We start from the raw sequence: 21911 nt of genomic DNA, 5'->3' as shown, positions 1-21911 counted from the left end.
AACTAGGTGCCAATGGAACATATCACAAAATAATAAGCTCTTAATGGCAAACCCACAACCAATATCATACTGAATGGCCAAAAACTGGAAGCATTCCCTTTGAAAACTGGCACTAGACAGAGATGTCGTCTCTCACTACTCCTATTCAACATAGTATTGGAAGTTCTGTCCAGGGCAATCAGGCAAGAGAAAGGAATAAAGGGTATTCAAGGAAGAGAGGAAGTCAAATTGTCTCTGCTTGCAGACAACATAATTGTATATTTAGAAAACCCCATCGTCTCAGTCTAAAATCTCCCTAAGCTGATAAGCAGCTTTAGCAAAGTCTCAGGATACAAAATCAGTGTGAAAAAATCACAAGCATTCCTATACACCAATAATAGAGAGCCAAACCATGAGTGAACTCCCATTCACAATTGCTACAAAAAGAATAAAATACCTAGGAATACAACTTACAAGGGACGTGGAGGACCTCTTGAAAGAGAACTACAAATCACTGCTCAAGGAAATCAAAGAGGACATAAACAAATGGCAAAACATTTCATGCTCATGGACAGGAAGAATTAACATCATAAAAATGGCCATTCTGCTGAAAGTCATTTGTAGATTCAATACTATTCCCATCAAGCTACTTTTGACTTTCTTCACAGACCTGGAAAAAACTACTTTAAATTTTATATGGAACCAAAAAAGCACCCGTATAGCCAGAACAATCCTAAGCAAAAAGAACAAAGCTGGAGGCATCACACTACCTGACTTCAAACTATACTACAAGGCTACAGTAACAAAAACAGATAACATAGACAAATGCAACAGAACAGAGGCCTCAGGAACAACACCACACATCTACAACCATCTGATCTTTGACAAACCTGACAAAAACAAGCAATGGGGAAAGGATTCCCTATTTAATAAATGGTGTTGGGAAAAGTGGCTAGCCATATAAGGAAAACTAAAACTGGATACCTTCCTTATACCTTATACAAAAATTAACTCAAGATGGCATAAAGACTTGAATGCAAAACCTAAAACCATACAAACGCTGGAAGAAAACCTAGGCAATACCGTTCAGGTCATAGGCATGGGCAAAGATTTTATGACTAAAATACCAAAAGCAATGGCTACAAAAACCAAAATTGACAATTGGGATCTAATTAAACTAATGAGCTTCTGCACAGCAAAAGAAACTATCATCAGAGTGAACAGGCAACCTACAGAATGGGAGAAAATGTTTTCAATCTATCCATCTGACAAAGAGCTAATATTCAGAATCTACAAGGAACTTAAACAAATTTACAAGGGAAATATGCACAAGTTTAAATAGCAGAATGGATCAAGCAGAAGAAAGGATATCAGAGGTTGAAGACCAACTTAATGAAATAAAATGACAAGACAAGAATAGAGAAAAAAGGATGAAAAGGAATGAGCAAAGTTTCCAAGAAATATGGGACTATGTGAAAAGACCCAATCTACGTTTGATTGGTATACCTGAATGTGATGGAGAGAATGAATCCAAGCTGGAAAATACTTTTCAGGATATTATCCAGGAAAATTTTCCCAATATAGCAAAGCAGGACACTATTCAACCCCAGGTAATACAGAGAACACCACAAAGATATTCCTCAACAAGAGCAACCCCAAGGCACATAATCGTTAAGATTCACCAGGATCAAAACGAATGAGAAAATACTAAGGACAGCCAGAGAGAAAGGCCAGGTTACCCATAAAGGGAAGCCTATTAGACTTACAGCAGATCTCTCAGCGGAAACCCTACAAGCCAGAAGAGAGTAGGGGCCAATATTCAACATACTTAAAGAACAGAACTTTCAGCCTAGAATCTCATATCCTGCCAAACTAAGCTTCACAACTGAAGGAAAAATAAAATCTTTTATGAACAAGCAAGTACTCAGAGATTTTATTACCACCAGGCCTGCTTTACAAGAACTTCTGAAAGAAGCATTATACATAGAAAGGAACAACCAGTATGAGACTTTCTAAAAATATACCAAAAAGTAAAGAGCATCAACATAAAGAAGAATTTACATCAACAAATGGATAAAATAGCCAGTTAACATCAAATGGCAGTAACCCTAAATATAAATCGAATAAATCCCCCAATCAAAAGATACAGCCAAAACCTAACAGTATATCCAAAGATACACAAAGACTCAAAACAAAGGGTTGGAGAAAAATTTACCAACCAAATGGAGAGCAAAAATAAATAAATAAACAAAAAGCAGGAGTTGCAATTCTCACATTTGATAAAATAGATTTCAAAGCAACAAAGATACAGTGGTAAAAGGATCAATGCTACAATAAGAGATCTCAATACCCAGATACATAAGACCCATAACGAGATTTAGACTCAACGAGACAGAAAATTAATAAGGATATCCAAGACTTCAACTCAGATCCAGAACAAGTAAACTCAATAAATATTTATAGAGTTCTCCATTTTAAATACACAAAATATTGATCAGCCATTATTAATACCCATTTTCAGAATGAAGCAATATTCCTGTTCTCTCTCCCTCTTTTTCTTCCTCTTTCTTCCTCTCCTTCTCTCCTTTTTTTACTTTTCAACATCCTAGTTCCTCATCTCAACTCAATACATTCCTCTGAACATCTGATTCCTTGTGATTCTCCCGTCCCACTGAAACCTCCAATCCATTAAAAAAAAAAAATAGAGAAACATAAATCAAAGCCACAATGAGATACCATCTCATGCCAGTTAAAATGGCAATCATTAAAAAGTCAGGAAACAACAGATGCTGAAGAGGATGTGGAAAAATATGAATGTTTTTACACTGTTGGTGAGAGTGTAAATTAGTTCAACTATTGTGGAAGAGAGGGTGGCAATTCCTCAAGGTTCTAGAACCAGAAATGCCATTTGACCAGTAATCCCATTACTGGGTATATACCCAAAGGATTATAAATCATTGTACTATGAAGACACATGCACACATTTGTTTATTGCAGCACTATTCACAATAGCAAAGACTTGGACCCAACCCAAATGCCCATCAATGATAGACTTCATAAAGAAAATGTGGCATATGTATGTCATAGAATACTATGCAACCATAAAAAAAAATGAGTTCATGTCCTTTACTGGGACTTGGATGAAGCTGGAAACCATCATTCTCAGCAAACTAACACAGGAACAGAAAACCTAACACTGTATGTTCTCACTCTTTAAGTGGGAGTTGAACAATGAGAACTTATGGGCACAGGGAGGGGAACATCACACATCAGGGCCTGTTGAGGGGTGGGGAGCAAGGTGAGGGATAGGATTAGGAGAAGTACCTAATGTAGATAATGGGTTGATGGGTGCAGTGAATCACCATGGCAAATGTATACTTGCATGTTCTGTACATGTGTCCAAGAACTTAAAGTATAATTTTAAAAATGGCAGTCTGGATGAAGAATTGGACCCTCAATGTCTCATTTAGTCTATGTATCATCCATGTTCATTGCATAGATTTGCCCATTGCAACATAAGCAACTGCTATCTATGGGGTAAGAAATGTGAATTTCCTAACCCCCAAAATTTCACCCATTATCTACTTGAAATAAAATCATTAGAGCTGCTGTTCCTTCCAATCATTCATTCGAATTCAAGTATGCACTGGAAGGTAACACTATAAGTTGACTTCCAGCTAGGACTACTGTGGGAACAAAACACCGACTGGGTGTTTCCATACCCCATGTGTTGGTACCTGGAGCTGGATCACCAGAACTAGAGTGGGAGGGAGCTTTAAGTAGAGCAGAGAGAATCCAAAACTAATTTTGCCTTTGCCACATTGTTCAGGAATTCCCAACTTGGCCCTGTTAGACTGCTTTGACAGGTAGCATAAATGCCTTCTGTGGTTTACAGAAAATCTCTAACTTTTTTTGGTTTAGGTAATGCTGTATCTATGCAACAAGAAAGCCACCAAGTTAAAACATGAGAAATTTAGTTAATCAAGAAGTTGTTCAAGACACCAAACTAGTTTGGCTGGTTTGTCACTGATTTAATGAAAATTACCGGGGTCATGTAGCTGCAGTCAATGAAACATTGCTTCTTTCAACCTCTCCCCTATCGGGGACAGTGGAAGAAAACTTAGTAGTTAGGTTTAAATTGGGAAAATGATAATAGGCATCACAAAGCTTTCCAAAAAATTAGGTACTCTCTTCAAACTTTTCAAATTTACACTTTTTCCTTTTAATTGTGCTATGCCGGCATTTACAGACAAACCCTTGTAAACTAACTTTGCATTCAAACTAACAATTTCAGGAGGGGATTATTGAACTTGTGTTTGCTAGGCTGATCACCTTTCAGAAAAAAAACAACAACAACAAAAACAAAAACGGGTCCAGTTTGTTTTCAGAATAGCATTAGAGTCCTAACTTCAATCTACTAATTCTAAAAACAAAAGTAGTTAAAACTATTTGAGATTCTGCTTAGATAAAAAGTTACATACAGTTAGATTGTGCTTATTAATGGATAAAATAGTAGAGAATGATTAACAGACATAATTATTTGACTACTGTTATAAATCAGAACAAATAAAATGTTCCTGTTTCTAGATCTGTGGGCAAAATTTCCAGGATAAAGTGCAAAATATTGAGATGACACTCAGGTCACTCGTAAAAGGTCTAAGAAATCATCAGAGAAAAAGAACCAGAAACACAATTGATTCTCAGAATCCTGCTGCTCACATCCCCTTTCTGACTGAACCTGCTAAATCAACTCTCTTAAACTATTCACCAACACTCCCATTGTTCTACATACTAAAAAAGAAAACAACTTTTTGAAATAAGGTTTGAAAGAGGTATAGTGTATAACCTGGTGAGTACAGCCAACAACAATAAATCGTATTCTCGAAAAATGCTGAGTAGACTTTTAAGTGTTCTCACCAAAAAAAACAATAACTATGTGAGATAATGCACACATTAATTAGCTTGATTTAGCCATCTCACAATGTAACATATTTCAAAACATCACAATGTACATGACATATACAATTTTATCTGTCAATTTAAAAAATAATACAGGCACCCTAAACTCCTTTAAAAAATAAAGATTAAGTTTTTTCCCTCTGGCCCTCAGTTGCCTAACCATTCTGTCCCATTTCATGAAACTGCTGAGAATGTGTTTATTGTTTTTATTAGCTAACATTTATTGAGTGTTTATGGTACACGTGGCACAATGCTAAGTATTTCGCATGTAATATTCCAAAACAAGAGGGGCATTTATAATCAATATATAATGCATCACATTACATTATACTGCCTATGGATTAAGTTTATTGAGAGTAAAAGAGAATAAAGAGATAATGGCTTTTAAATGTTTTTCCTAAACTCTCTTTAAACCATAATGCATCTATCTTTTTACTACTCCAAATTGAAATTTAAAGGAAAATGTTTAAATATGTTAAACATATAATAATTCTGGAAACTTACATATGAAATTTTCATGTTTCAAAAACTCCCAATACAGTTGTAGGAGGTGAGACTCCACATTAAAATATATCAAGTGACAGAAGAGCTTTGAATATTGGAAGCATTTATGTTACAGACTGGCAGTAAGACTTGGCTGACTGACTGACTGATCCTTCAAATTCTCGTCTTAGAGTTCCAGAAGGTTTCTATGAAGTTTCTTACACTGGGAAACTTTTAAGATTTCAAAACAGCGTTTGTTGTCTCATCATTTTCCCTGACAAACTTTTAACATTCTGTTTCCAAATAGATGAACAAATCATTACACAAATGGCAAGTGATGAAGCTGTACTTATTGGAAAGATAAAGATGAAGATGAAACAAACCTGCCAACACAAAACATCAAATTTCACAACAGTTTAGATTTTTAAAAAATTGCTATTGATTGGACCTGATTCATATATGTGTCAGCAGCCTAAAAGCTCTGTTCCATGAAGAATTTAAATGACTGCAACTAAAATTATTTAAAAGGGAGTCAGAAAATGGGTTGTTCCAAATAAGCAAAAGCCTGAAACAACATGCTAAATTTTGTTTTTGTACCTATTTTCATATCGAGGCCCCTCTTGATTCTTCTCTTTTATGCAACTCCTTTTCCACTGTGCATTTCCAGATGTTACCCCATTATAATTGTCTGTGATTCTGCAGGCCATTGTGGTAGGTTTTATTTTTATTCCCAGTTATTTGCTGATCCTTCCAATGAATGATTTTGCGTTCTGCTCCATTGAGGTCAGGCCTTGTCATGCGGGTTGCTTTGGTCCAGAAAATGTGATGAAAATCGTGGCACTATTTCCAAGCTTAAGCTTTGAAAGTGACCACATGTGATCTCTGTCTTTCATCTCTGCAAAGAACACAATCATGCCCCAGGTAGGCAGCTCTTTGGCTTGAAGCATGGAGGAGAAGCACAAGTAACATGAAAGAGAAACAAATCTACATTGTTCTAAGCCTCTGAGGTCTGGAATTCCCCAGTCAGACCATTGTTGACTAGGGCAATCAATGGCCTTCACATTTTTTAACTGTATATGTTCTAAAATAATTTTGAGAAACCAGGGGTCTCCTCTAAACTGTTAAAGTTAACAGCTAAAACATTCCATTTTATGCCTAAAAATGTTCAAAAGTTGTCACAGCACATTGTAAAAAGTAACCATTTAAATAAAACTATTCCATCATTCTTTTAAACATGCCAAATTGGGTAAAATATCTAGTCATAGGACAAACTATCTTATGTTTTAAAATGACATAGACTAGTTTTGATAGTGGGAAATTTTACATCATTTCTTTTTGCTCTAGAACCTATATTTTTCATTTTACTTTCCCACAAGGTTGAATTCTGGTATTATTAGTCACCCATTCAAATTCATTAAGAATTAAATCCATTACTTTTTTTCATTTTTATAGATGTAAGCAATTAAAAATTTCTTCACGAAGATGGCGCTGTGAGAACAACCCAGGATTGGAGCTCTCGTTGAATCCGCAAATGGTGAGTCGGAGCTGCATTTCCAGACTGATCTTTGTTGCCCACAGAACGGGGAAACTCCCAAGTATAAAAAAGACATGGGACACCAGGCAGTAGGTCTGCCTGGCGAAGCCGCCAGCTGGGGTGGCGGTGGCCGGCCCTACCCAGCAATCCCCACAGGGCACGCTTGTCTGGGTGCCCTGTTGAACCGGCAACCTGAGACTTGAGAGGGCTGGACTTGAGACTGAACGAGACTTGGACAGTAGGCCAGCCCAGGGGATTGCAGGGACAGATTGTTTGGGACACCCAGTGGGACGAACAAAACCGCGATTTCAAACTATCCTGAGCAGACGGTCTGAGACACTCTGTGGGGGAGGGGCGTCCACCACTACCGAGGCAACCCGCCCCAACTGAGATACACGCCCACTGCTGACGCAGCCAGCCATTGCCGAGGCAACCCGTCCCTACTGAGATACACGCCCACTGCTGATGCAGCCTGCCATTGCCGAGGCAACACACTACAATGAAGAGACTCCGCCGCAGGGTGTGGCGGAGACCACAGCAGAGCCTGCAGGAACAAGGCGAATCACAGAACAGCAGGGTGGAGCCTCGGCAGCCAAACAGTGGCTAGTCTGCCTTCTAGCTGGGCAGGACACCTCATCGGACATCGAAAAATAAAGCCCGAACCCCCCAACACAGAGCATTTGAGAAAAAAAGGGTTTTTTTAATGAGCCCTGTTGCAGCAGAATCAAACATAGCAGCCTAACAGCCCTGAATGAAAAACAGAGCTCACAGCTCAGCAATTGAGCTCCAAAAAAGTACAGCTGTCTCCTCAAGCAGCTCCCTGACCCCTCTATATCCAAAAGACTAACATTTGGCAGGCATCATCCTGGGACAAAGATGGCAGAAAAAGAAACTGGTAGCATCCCTCACTGTGCCACAGCTGCTAGAGGTGCACCCCAGACAAGCAGGGCCTGGAGTGGACCTCAGCAGTCATACAGCGAAGGGGCTAGGCTGGTAGAAGGAAAACCAAGCAACAGAAATACTTCATCATCAACAATCTGGGTGTCCACTCAGAGACTCAATCGAAAAGTCAGCAACTACGCAGACGACAAGCGGATAAACCCACAAAGATGGGAAGAAACCAGCGAAAAAAGGAGGAAAACACCCGAAACCAGAACACCTCGCCTCCTAGAAAGGACCAAAACTCCTCACCAGCAAGGGAGAAAAGCTGGACGGAGAATGACTGTGACGAAATGACGGAATTAGACTTCAGAAGGTGGATAGTGAGAAACTTTTGTGAGCTAAAAGAACATGTATTAAATCAATACAAAGAAACTAAGGAACTTAAAAAAACATATGAGGAAATGATAACAAGAATGGATAACTTAGAGAGGAATATGAATGAATTAAAGGAGCTGAAAAACACAATACGAGAACTTCGCGAAGCAAACACAAGTTTCAATAGCCGAATTGACCAAGCAGAAGAAAGAATATCTGAAGTCGAAGACCAACTCAATGAAATAAAACGAGAAACCAAGATTAGAGAAAAAAGCGCAAAAAGGAATGAACAGTCTCCAAGAAATGTGGGACTATGTGAAAGACCTAAACTACGTTTGATAGGTGTACCAGAAGGGGACGAAGAGAATTAAACCAAGCTGGAAAATACTCTTCAGGACATCATCCAGGAAAACTTCCCCCACCTAGCAAGACAGGCCAACAGTCAATTGCAAGAAATACAGAGAACACCACAAAGATATTCTGCAAGAAGAGCAACCCCAAAGCACATAATCGTCAGATTCAACAAGGTTAAAATAAAGGAGAAAATACTAAGGGCAGCCAGAGAGAAAGGTCGAGTTACCCACAAAGGGAAGCCCATCAGACTCACAGCAGATCTCTCGGCAGAAACACTACAAGCCAGAAGAGAGTGGGGGCCAATATTCAACATTCTTAAAGAAAAGAACTTTCAACCCAGAATTTCATATCCAGCCAAACTGAGCTTCAGAAGTGAAGGAAAAATAAAATCCTTTGCAAACAAGCAAGTACTCAGAGATTTTGTCACCACCAGGCCAGCTTTACAAGAGCTCCTAAAAGAGGCACTACACATAGAAAGGAACAACCAGTACCAGCCATTCCAAAATCACACTAAAAGTTAAAGAGCTTCAACATAATGAAGATTCTACAACAACTAACAGGCAAACCAGCCACTTAGCATCAAAATGGCAGTATCAAATTCACACATAACAATATTAACCCTAAATGTAAATGGACTAAATGCACCAATCAAAAGACACAGACTGGCAAATTGGATAAAAATCCAAAACCCATCAGTGTGCTGTATCCAGGAAACCCATCTCGCATGCAAGGATACACAAAGGCTCAAAATAAAGGGATGGAGGAAGATTTACCAAGCAAATGGAGAGCAAAAAAAAGCAGGAGTTGCAATTCTCATCTCTGATGAAATAGACTTTAAAGCAACAAAGATCAAAAGAGACAAAGAAGGCCATTACATAATGGTAAAAGGATCGATAAAACAAGAAGAGCTAATGATCCTAAACATATATGGACCCAATGCAGGAGCACCCAGATACATAAGGCAAGTTCTTAATGACTTGCAAAGAGACTTAGACTCCCACACAATAATAGTGGGAGACTTTAACACTCCACTGTCAATATTAGACAGATCAACCAGACAGAAAATCAACAAGGATATCCAGGGCTTGAACTCAGACCTGGAGCAAGCAAACCTGATAGACATTTACAGAACTCTCCACCCCAAATCCACAGAATATACATTCTTCTCAGCACCACATCACACCTACTCAAAAATTGACCACATAATTGGAAGTAAAGCACTGCTCAGCAAATGCAAAACAACTGAAATCATAACAAACAGCCTCTCAGACCATAGTGCAATCAAGTTAGAACTCAGAATTCAGAAACAGACCCAGAACCGCACAGCTTCATGGAAACTGAACAACTGGCTCTTGAATGTTGACTGGGTAAACAGCGAAATGAAGGCAGAAATAAAGAAGTTCTTCGAAACCAATGAGAATGAAGACACAACATGCCAGAACCTCTGGGACACATTTAAAGCAGTCTCTAGAGGAAAGTATATAGCAATAAGTGCCCACATGAGGAGAATGGAGAGATCCAAAATTGAGACCCTATCGTCAAAATTGAAAGAGCTAGAGGAGCAAGATCAAAAAAACTCAAAACCCAGCAGAAGACAAGAAATAACTAAGATCAGAGCTGAACTGAAGGAGATTGAGATACGAAAAACCCTTCAAAAAATCAATAAATCCAAGAGCTGGTTTTTTGAAAAGATCAACAAAATAGACAGACCACTAGCCAGATTGATTAAAAATAAAAGGGAGAACAACCAAATAGATGCAATAAAATGATAAAGGGTAAATCACCACAGATTCCACAGAAATTCAAACCATCATCAGAGAATATTACAAACAACTCTATGCACATAAACTAGTAAACCTGGAAGAAATGGATAAATTCCTGGACACCTGTGTCCTCCCAAGCCTAAACCAGGAGGAAGCTGAAACTATGAATAGACCAATAACAAGGTCAGAAGTCGAGGCAGCAATTAAGAGCCTACCACACAAAAAAAGCCCAGGTCCAGACGGGTTCACAGCTGAATTCTACCAGACACACAAAGAGGAGCTGGTACCATTTTTTCTAAAACTATTTCAAACAATCCAAAAAGAGGGAATACTTCCCAAATCATTTTACGAGACCAACATCATCCTGATACCAAAACCCAGCAGAGATCCAACAAGAAAAGAAAACTTCAGGCCAATATCCATGATGAACATAGATGTAAAAATCTTCAATAAAATATTGGCAAGCCGAATGCAACAGCAAATCAAAAAACTTATTCACCATGATCAAGTAGGATTCATCCCGGGGATGCAAGGCTGGTTCAACATATGCAAGTCTATCAACGTAATTCACCACATAAACAGAACCAAAAACAAAAACCACATGATTATCTCAATTGACGCAGAGAAGGCATTTGACAAAATTCAACAGCCCTTTATGCTAAAAACCCTCAATAAACTCGCTATCAATGGAATGTATCTCAAAGTAATAAAAGCTATTTATGACAAACCAACAGCCAATATCATACTGAATGGGCAAAAACTGGAAGCATTCCCTTTGAAATCTGGCACTAGACAAGGATGCCCTCTTTCACCACTCCTATTCAATATAGTTCTGGAAGTTCTAGCCAGAGCAATCAGGCAAGAAAAAGAAATAAAGAGTATTCAAATAGGAAAGGTGGAAGCCAAATTGTCTCTATTTGCAGACGACATGATAGTATACCTACAAGACCCCATCGCCTCAGCCCAAAAACTCCTGAAACTGATAAGCAACTTCAGCAAAGTCTCAGGATATAAAATCAATGTGCAAAAATCACAAGCATTCGTCTACACCAATAACACACTTAAAGCCAAATCAAGAACGAACTGCCATTCACAATTGCTACAAAAAGAATAAAATACCTTGGAATACAACTCACAAGGAACGTAAGGGACCTCTTCAAGGAGAACTACAAACCACTGCTCAACGAAATCAGAGAGGACACAAATAGATGGAGAAACATTCCATGTTCATAGTTAGGAAGAATTAATATCGTGAAAATGGCTATACTGCCCAAAGTAATTTACAGAATCAACGCTATCCCCATCAAGCTACCATTGACGTTCTTTACAGAACTGGAAAAAACCACCATGAACTTCATATGGAACCAAAAGAGAGCCCGCATAGCCAAGTCAATTCTAAGCAAAAAGAACACAGCGGGGGGCATCACACTACCGGATTTCAAACTATACTACAAGGCTACAGTAATCAAAACAGCATGGTACTGGTACCAAAACAGAGATATAGACCAATGGAACAAAACAGAGGCACTGGAGGCAACACAACATATCTACAACTATACAATCTTTGATAAACCTGACAAAAACAAGCAAGGGGGAAAGGATTCCCTGTTCAACAAATGGTGTTGGGAAAACTGGCTAGCCATGTGCAGAAAGCAGAAACTGGATCCCTTCCTGACACCTTACACTAAAATTAACTCCAGATGGATTAAAGACTTAAACTTAAGACCTGGCACCATAAAAACCCTAGAAGAAAATCTAGGCAAAACCATTCAGGACATAGGAGTAGGCAAGGACTTCATGACCAAAACACCAAAAGCATTGGCAACAAAAGCCAAAATAGACAAATGGGACCTAATGAAACTCCACAGCTTCTGCACGGCAAAAGACACAGTCACTAGAGTGGATCGGCAACCAACAGAATGGGAAAAAATTTTTGCAGTTTACCCATCTGACAAAGGGCTGATATCCAGAATTTACAAAGAACTCAAATGGATTTACAGGAAAAAAACAAACAAGCCCATTCAAAAGTGGGCAAAGGATATGAACAGACACTTTACGAAAGAAGACATATATGAGGCCAACAATCATATGAAAAAATGCTCATCGTCACTGGTCATCAGAGAGATGCAAATCAAAACCACATTGAGATACCATCTCACGCCAGTTAGAATGGCGATCATTAAAAAATCTGAAGACAACAGATGCTGGAGAGGATGTGGAGAAAAAGGAACACTTCTACACTGTTGGTGGGAGTGTTAATTAGTTCAACCATTGTGGAAGACAGTGTGGCGATTCCTCAAGGCCTTAGAAATAGAAATTCCATTTGACCCAGCAATCCCATTACTGGGTATATATCCAAAAGACTATAAATCGTTCTACTATAAGGACACATGTACATGAATGTTCATTGCAGCACTGTTTACAATAGCAAAGACCTGGAATCAACCCAAATGCCCATTGATAATAGACTGGATTGGAAAAATGTGGCACATATACACCATGGAATATTATGCAGCAATCAGAAATGATGAGTTTGTGTCATTTGTAGGGACATGGATGAATCTGGAGAACGTCATCCTCAGCAAACTGACACAAGAACAGAAAATGAAACACCGCATATTCTCACTCATAGGTGGGTGATGAAAAATGAGAACACATGGACACAGAAAGGGGAGTACTAAACACTGGGGTCTATTGGGGGGAAAAGGGGAGGGCCAGTGGGAGGGGGAGGTGGGGAGGGATAGCCTGGGGAGAAATGCCAAACGTGGGTGAAGGGGAGAAGGAAAGAAAAGCACACTGCCATGTGTGTTCCTACGCAACTGTCTTACATGCTCTGCTCATGTACCCCAAAACCTAAAATCCAATAAAAAATTTAAAAAAAAAAAATTCTTCACATAAATAAGTGAATTAGAATGAAAAAGTTGTGCTTCTGACTTAAATATCCAAAATTATATTGTAATCCATCAAAAATTATTTTAATGTTTCATTGGCTGACAATTAGATTCTCCTTTAATTCTGTCAAAACCTAAGAATTGTAAATAAATGAGTTTTAAAATTATTCATTATCTAGTCACTATACTCATTTAGTTATTTTCAGAGAATTATTTTTTGAAAGGCTTTACTGAGCCTTATCAACAAATATATAATTATACCTGTTACTCCTTTATGTGAAAACATTTTGTGTAATCTAATGTAAAATGAATTTGGAAAATCAAAATATTGTTTATTATATTAATTGTAGTACTCCTTACTCAAAGTATTTTTAATAACATATTTTTTTAAGATGGAGTTTCACTCTTGTTGCCCAAGCTGGAGTGCAATGGAACAATCTCAGCTCACTGCAACCTCCATCACCTGGGTTCAAGTGATTCTCCTGCCTCAGGCTCCTAAGTAGCTGGGATTACAGGCAGGAGCCACAATGCCCATTTAAATTACTGTATTTTTGGTAGAAACAGGTTTTCACCATGTTAGCCAGACTGGTCTCAGACCCCTGACCTCAGCTGGTCCACCCACCTCAGCCTCCCAAAGTCTTGGGATTACAGCTGTGAGCCACTGTGCCCAGCTGATAACATATTTTTATCTGATCATTCAATATATGCACCCAAACCTCATAACTGCAGACTCAGCTCTGTCAATTTATGGAGGTATCCACCATGCAAAGCCAGTCATCATTACAAAACCAGTCAACCAATCTGTATTTGCTTTCTATTAGAAAAAGTCTGTCCTCATTTTTCAATCTGAGTAACTGTTAACACAATGTTCCTGTAACAAGCATCTCACTTCTGAATTCTAACATAGATAGAATACTGGAACAGACCTTTTCCGTGAGGTTGCTTCCTGAACAAAACAAGGCTCCTCTGACCTTCAGTATTTCCAAGCATGATCTTTAGGAGCCACCATGTTTTACTGCCATGTCTCTTCCTTCTGTCGTGGGCACTGTTACACACCAGGCTGGAGCTGCTCTCTGATTTCATCCTGAAGTGAAGACAGCACACAGCATATTCTCTTCACTCTCCTCTCATGTGCCTCTCCCAGCAAAGGATTGCACTCATTGACAAGTAAGGGATATAAGAAAATGTCATTGCTTCCGCTACCCTACTTTACAACATATTTGAGTGTGGAGCATTGCCACAGAAGCTGAAATACCATTTCTAATGCCATAGTTTTCACCCCACAGAAATACGTAAAAGAGAAAGTCACAAAATCCTTTAATCAGTGAAATCATCATCATAACTGATATTTTTCATTGGATTGGAAATTCTTATACCCCTGAACAATTCACTGTGGTAAGATTTCAGAGGTGTGAATATATCCCTTTTTTTTTTTTTGGAAAGTGAAAACAAAGGCAGAAAAGAATAATGCACGTGGCTTCCTGAATTGCAGGCTCTTTCGAAGACAATGATCACAGAAAATAGTCGGTATAGATGTTGAACATATGTAAACCGATGCTCTTAAAACAATTTATCCCCATGTAGTTTTTGGAAAGATTTTCTATTCCCCAGCAGGTACCAGGACCCCAATGTTGCTGTAGACATCAAAGCAACTGAGAAAATTTTATGTAATTCACAATGCTTGAAAAATAAGACATTTATTCACTACTATGTGCATTGATTTTCCATTACTGTAAAACAAACACCAGTGGAAGAAAATATACATTACTTCACAGTTTCCACAGGTCTCAGTACACACAGCCCAAGCACATCTTCCCTGGGTCTTCGACCCAGTGTAAGCTGCCTCAAAATGTCAGCCAGTGCTGCAATATCATCTAAGGCTGAGCTCCTCTTCCAAGCTCACTGGTTACTGACAAGAACCAAGCTTTAGGATTATAGGACTGGGCTCTCTCTCCTAAAGGCTGTACATGTTTCCTGCCATGTGACCCTCTCCACAATGTGGCAGTTTGTTTTCTTAAAACCAGCAGGAAAATGTCTCTGCTGCTGCTTTTCTCTCTGACCTCTAGGCCCTCCTCTAAAAAGCTCATCTGATTAGGTCAGGCCTACCCAATTAATCTCACTTTTGGTTAACCTAAAGTGAACTAATCTGGGGGTTTAGTTACATCTGTAAAATTCCTTTGCCTTTGCTATCTAATGTAACATAATCCAAAAAGTAATATTCCACCATTTTTGCTACGGTCTGTTGGTTAGACACAAGCTACAGGCCCCACCCATAATCAAGAGGAAAGAGTCTTACAAGGGGCCGGTCATTGGGCTTCATCTTAGAATTCTGCATACCACACTATTTACACCAAAAATAACATTAAAATCATGAGTATAACAAACATGGAGTGTTTTCTTCAAGTTCAGAATACAAAATTTAAAGGACAGCCGCTAGAGCACTCATTATTTAGTGATCCTTAGAAGGATTACCAGGGAAATGAGTTTACAACATAGATTTTCCTACCCCCACCCCTAAAGAATCTAATTCAGCTGGCAAAGAGTCAACCAGGAATCAGCATTTTAAATTAGCTCTCCCTGATGATTCTGATATAAGTTCTGACCACGCATTGAAAACCCCTAAATAGTGATTCCATAATTAAAGAATGACTTAAATTTTCCTAAGGCTCTTCAGTTTGGGCCAAAGAATTCTTCCAAATGTGCTTCTTAGCCCCTTTGTTTTATTAAAGCTATATTTCACAGGCTCCACCTCTCTGCTTAGCATCTAACATATTGAGAAAACTTTATATAGGCTCAGGAAGTACCCTGCTGTGTAGACAGAGTCTTTGTTGTATGAGTAAGCAGATATCCTTCTCTCTGCTGTAAACCAAATATAAAAATTTTTAAGTAGCCATGGAGTGGATAGAAACCTGGTTTCTTCTCCAAATGGGGTTTCTACCATTCTTGAGAAAAGAATGGGAAAGAACAAAAGTGTAACTCTAACGCAGGCCAGGAAACTCCCTTAAGCAGTGACCACATCAGTGGTATGTACCCTACTAAGACTCTTGCTGGTTTCTGAAGATAGGACCTCCTTGGACACTCTTTGGTCAAAACATGGTAGGAAAGCAGTGATGGCCCCAATGATGTGCCTCTCTTTTTTCCACATAAACTCTACATAACTTATGAGACCACAGCAAAAGTTCAAGGTGGTATGTAACTTGGGTTAAATTGGATTGTAAGACCTTCAAATGCCAGACTTTTTTTTTTTTTTTTTTTTTTGAGATGGAGTTTCGCTCTTGTTACCCAGGCTGGAGTGCAATGGCGCGATCTCAGCTCACCACAACCTCCACCTCCTGGGTTTAGGCAATTCTCCTGCCTCAGCCTCCTGAGTAGCTGGGATTACAGGCACACGCCACCATGCCCAGCTAATTTTTTGTATTTTCAGTAGAGACGGGGTTTCACCATGTTGAACAGGATGGTCTCGATCTCTTGACCTCGTGATCCACCCGCCTCAGCCTCCCAAAGTGCTGGGATTACAGGCATGAGCCACCACGCCCAGCCGCAAATGCCAGACTTTTTCAGATAAGAAAAACACTGGGAAAAGTTCTAGAAGTTACTGAGGGACATCAGGACATCAGTAGGCATCATCAGCATAAGTTACAGATACCCAAAAAGTAATAAGGTGCCATAAAGACAAGTAAGAGGGAAGAAACCCACAGCACTTGATTCACTCAATTAATAGCTATTGAGTGCTTATAATGTATTGCATCGTGCTCTAAGCATTACCACAGCTCCTCTACATTTTGCACTAGAGAGAAGAGGTTTGCTTTCTCACTGCCTGGTTTTGTCACTTCTTGAAAAGCTTGTAAAACATACCGTACTCCTCTCAGCATAGGATCACCTGTGATCAATAAGAAAGAAGGCTGCTGTGACAACTGTTCCTTACTCTCTCTTAACCCAAGGGTATCAAACCAGGTCAATTACAGTTCTCCCTTGCAACTTGACCTTGACTTCTAAGGAAAATTCTCAAAGATGGAAAGAGAGGCAGATCAGTGTGGCTGTCGGCGGGTAGGAATAATGCATGTGGCTCTGTCCCCATGTGGATAACCCAGAGAGAATAGGTAAAATAAAGGAACCAAAATGTGCAGCTTCATAAGACGGTTGAGGCTGACACGTGCACTGTTCTACTTTCCCCACATGTTAAACTGGCAGTACACTGGCTGACCCAAGTAAAATATCTGAGTAGGTAAAATGTCTGTGTCAACCCAACCTTCCAAGTCATATCTACATTCTTTCCCTCCCATAACCATTTCTGTGTCTCCAGTGTTCTCTTTCTTGGATTCCACACACTATATTCTTGAGTTCTCTTCCTATTAAAACAAGTTGTCAGAAAAGGATCAGAAAGCCACTTATATGACCTTAAAAAACAGGTCGATTTTTCTAATCTCTATTTTGTATTGTAGTTTAACAAATTATAGTTATATATATTTAGGGAGTACAATGTGATGCTATGATTTAGGAATACAGTGTGAAATAATTAAACCTAAGTAATGTATTCATGATCTCAAATACTTATGTTTTGTGGTGAGAATACTTGAAACTTTCACTGATTTTGAAATGTGCAATGCATTATTATTTACTATATTTGAAGATTTTAGTGGTGAAAGTTACCTAATCAGTTGTCACTACTGTATCTAGAAACCAATCTTGAAAATGTGTGATGGCTTTTTTAGCGCCATCTGCTCGTGGCGCCTCCTCCTGCTACTCCAGACACCACTGCCGCCCGGAGTCACTGCTTGTGCTGCTCCGGCCGCCTGGCTCCTCATTCTAGCCATGGATATTTGGAGTTCTTATAACATAGCAGACACTAACAACAGAGAACAACCCTCCTCTGAACTTAATTAAGATTTGGATGACATTGAAAAAGTAGAAGAAGAAACTGATGAAGAAACAAAAATCAAAGCACATCAGCTACCTGTTCAGATGATGCAAAATCCTCAGATTCTTGCAGCCCTTCAGGAAAGACTTGATGGTCTGGTAGAAACACCAACATTGAAAGCCTGCCTAGGGTAGTTAAAAGACGAGTGGATGCTCTCAAAAACCTGCAAGTTAAGTGTGCACAGATAGAAGCCAAATTCCATGAGGACGCTCACGATCTTGAAAGGAAGTATCCTGTTCTCTGTTGGCCTCTATTTGATCAGCGATTTGAGATTATTAATGCAATTTATGAACCTATGGAAGAAGAATGTGAATGGAAACCAGATGAAGATGAGATTTCAGAGTTGAAAGAAAAGGCCAAGATTGAAGATGAGAAAAAGAAGACCCCAAAGGAATTCCTGAATTTTGGTTAACTGTTTTTAAGAATGTTGACTTGCTCAGTGATACGGTTCAGGAACATAACCTATTCTGAAGCACTTGAAAGATATTAAAGTGAAGTTCTCAGATGCTGGCCAGCCTATGAGTTTTCTCTTAGAATTTCTCTTTGAGCCCAATGAGTATTTTACGAATGAAGTGCTGACAAAGACATATACAATGAAGTTAGAACCAGATGATTCTGATCCCTTTTCTTTTGATGGACCAGAAGTTACGGGTTGTACAGGGTGCCAGATAGATAGGGAAGAAGGAAAGAATGTGACTTTGCAAACCAGTAAGAAGCAGCAGAAACAAAAGGGATATGGGATAGTTTGTACTGTGACTAAAACAGTTTCTAATGACTCTTTCTTTAATTTTGTTCCCCTCCTGAAGTTCCTGAGAGTGGAGATCTGGTTGATGCTGCTGAAGCTATCCTTACTGCAGACTTCAAAATTGGTCACTTTTTACATGAGTATATAATCCCAAGATCAGTGTTATAATTTACTGGAGAAGCTATTGAAGATGATGATGATGATGATGATGATGATGATGATGATGATGATGAAGGTGAAGAAGCATATGAGGAAGGGGAAGAAGAAGGAGATAAGAAAAATGATCCAGACTATGACCCGAAGAAGGATCAAAACCCAGCAGAGTGCAAGCAGCAGTGAAGCAGGATGTATGTGGCCTTGAGGATAATCTGCACCCCAATAGCCTAAACACAACTTTTATTTAAGTAAAGCCTTATGTTTTTGAGCTTTCTTGGTAGAGTAGGTAATTTTTTTTAAAGGACAGGAAACTGATATTTTAAAGACCAATTTGTTGCACCTAGCATTTTAACTAGTTTTTCTGCCAGATATGTGGAAAGGACAAATTCTGTCACACATGTTCATTCATTGCTACATAATTGGGTTCTTCTGGAATAATTTTATGCAGCTCTTGGAATACAGCTATAAAAATTAACAACTGTTAAAAGAAATACTTTTTCATAATTTTTACCTTGAAGAACCAAAGTATTTTTTCAGCTGGTTGTTGAATGGAATTAAGTCTGCTTGGATTATCTGTGCCTTTCATTACTTTGCTACAGAAATGCAGTGACTTATACTAAGACAATTCATCATATAAAAAAAAAAAAGGCAAGACAATTGTATGGTTAAGAATTTTCAAAATGACCACATCCAATAACTGTATTAGATTGTTAATGGATTATTGTGTTATAGGTGACATAGTTAATTGTAAAGTAACCTGACTCAGTACAGTTACTGGTACCACAGTGAGGTGATTAAAACAGGATTTTCAGACATTAGCCTGAATTTAACTGTGCTTTTAAATTTAACCTCCATTAACTAAGCATCTTTTCTTTGTGGTAGGATCTACTTTCCTACTCCCTGGAAAAGATGAATTTACATCATTTGACAAGCCTGTTTTCAAGTTATTTGTGGTTCGTTTGCTTGTTTTTGTTTTTGCAGCTTAAAATAAAAATTTCAAATACAAAAAAAAAAGAAAATGTGTGATGATGCTCTTTCAAATAGCCGAAAGGAAATTATTGTGTGCTTGTTCTTACTTTGTCCCTGTTTTGTTATATAATACTTAAGTAAAAGGAGATTATTTATCCTCATTGAATTTCCAAAACTTATATTTACATTTACCATTTTTTCATGATGGAGAGAAAAGTTAGTTTTCTTACTTCGATAAGCTTGGCACAGGACCTATAACTTTTTTGTGCTTTTGATCACCATTCCATCACCAGAATCCTAGTCATTAGGTATATGCAAGGAATAACCCAATCACTGTAATATAACAATATGAAGTGCTGTAGGCAGTAACTAGTGAACACCAAATCACAGTGTTTTAATTTGTGACGTTAGAATAACAGGACTTTCTTTGGTATAAATATTCTATTAACTAATCCTTGTTCTGATAAGTAAAAGGGCTTTAACTTCTGGGTCTGAAAAAGGCACTGACCCCTGCTAAATCTTGAGCACTGATACCAGTTGAAGCCTTGTCTTCAGAACCAGGAGAAGCAGATAATCAAAATGAACTGCTTTCAAGAGACACAGGAGTTGATTGTGTGGACTGAACTAATAGGGGACTGAAATAATTTTTATGGCTTTGTTTGAAACACTGCTGATTCTTGAAAGTCTGGAGAACTTTTTATATTTTGAGCTATCTATAGCTCTTAACAATTGAGGACAGTATACTGTTGTAAACGGAATTTGAGGCACATTTCTTACTTTGCCTAATTTCTCCAGAATTTGTAAATTATGTGTGAAGATACTTAATTCATGGCAATATGCTTGTTTGCATGAGTTCAATAAGAATCTGTTTGGTTTTAGAACGGGACACAATTAGAGGAACTAGCTATTTCCCCCGGACTTTGACTGAAATGGCCTTGTGAAAGGTTCCAGCAAGGCCAATTTAGGAGAGCCTGTTTGGACAATGATTTTTACCACACTTTGTCCAGATAATCAGGCCAAGTCTATGAGACTGAAGCTTATTCTGCAGGTAGACTGGTCGTGCTGAGATTAGTCTTCAGTAAAAGTGGTGAATGGGAGAGAGAAAGATTGTGTTTCAGAAGATAATGATAGTATTAGATTAACCTTTGACTCCTGGGAAGCCATTCGTGGTATGGAGCTACCCACAATGCCTTTCCTTAGGATGAACCAGCCAGAAAGATCAACAACAAGATTACCCATGATTGAGGCACTGATAAATACAAAGGGGGGACTAAAGCCAAACCAATAGTCCCATAGATAGTTTTTTGTTTGTTTGTTTGTTTTGGATAAACATAGAAATTGACCCTTCTGGTCTTAAAGCTTGAAACCTACATTTGTTTTAAATGAGTTCCTTCCTCAGGGGAAGACCTCCAGGCCTCTCAAAAAGTACCAAAGAACTGAAACTCATAAGATTACCACATCCAGACAATGATTCACCAGGCCCCTCATTCATCATGAATTGCTTTCTTACCGCTTTCCAGTTCCCCTTTTCCCATACATAGTTACATTTCTTCCCTGCTATGTGAGCCCCTAGTTTTAGCAGGTCAGGGAGATGGATATGGACTGATTGCCCATATCCTCAGTGGTAGCACTCGATTAGAGCCTTCTTTCTTGGCATTACTCATCATCTCAGTCATTGGCTTTCTGTGCAATGAGCAGCAGGATCTAGACTGAACCTCTGGTGTATCAGTAACATATTCACCATGCTGTCTAATATATTTCAAAGAAAAAAATATTTATTTCTTTTGTATAATTGAGGATTTGTAACCTTTGACCATTATCTCCTTATTTCCTCCAACTCCCAGCCTGTAGTCACCACCTGCAATGGTTTCAATGTCCTCTCCAAAACTCATGTCGAAACTTA

General features: G+C 38.7%; 1 pseudogene; it reads left to right on the top strand.

Annotated features, from left to right (window-relative positions):
* The first annotated feature begins 18054 nt into the window (after positions 1 to 18054).
* Positions 18055 to 19283, top strand: LOC118151560 (nucleosome assembly protein 1-like 1 pseudogene; annotated as a pseudogene).
* Positions 19284 to 21911: the final 2628 nt, after the last annotated feature.

This window comes from Callithrix jacchus, chromosome 1, assembly GCF_049354715.1.
Source record: "Callithrix jacchus isolate 240 chromosome 1, calJac240_pri, whole genome shotgun sequence".
In the NCBI taxonomy this organism is placed as follows: Eukaryota; Metazoa; Chordata; class Mammalia; order Primates; family Cebidae; genus Callithrix; species Callithrix jacchus.
Note: the sequence above shows the minus strand (reverse complement) of the source record. Positions and strands in the feature narration are given on the sequence as shown.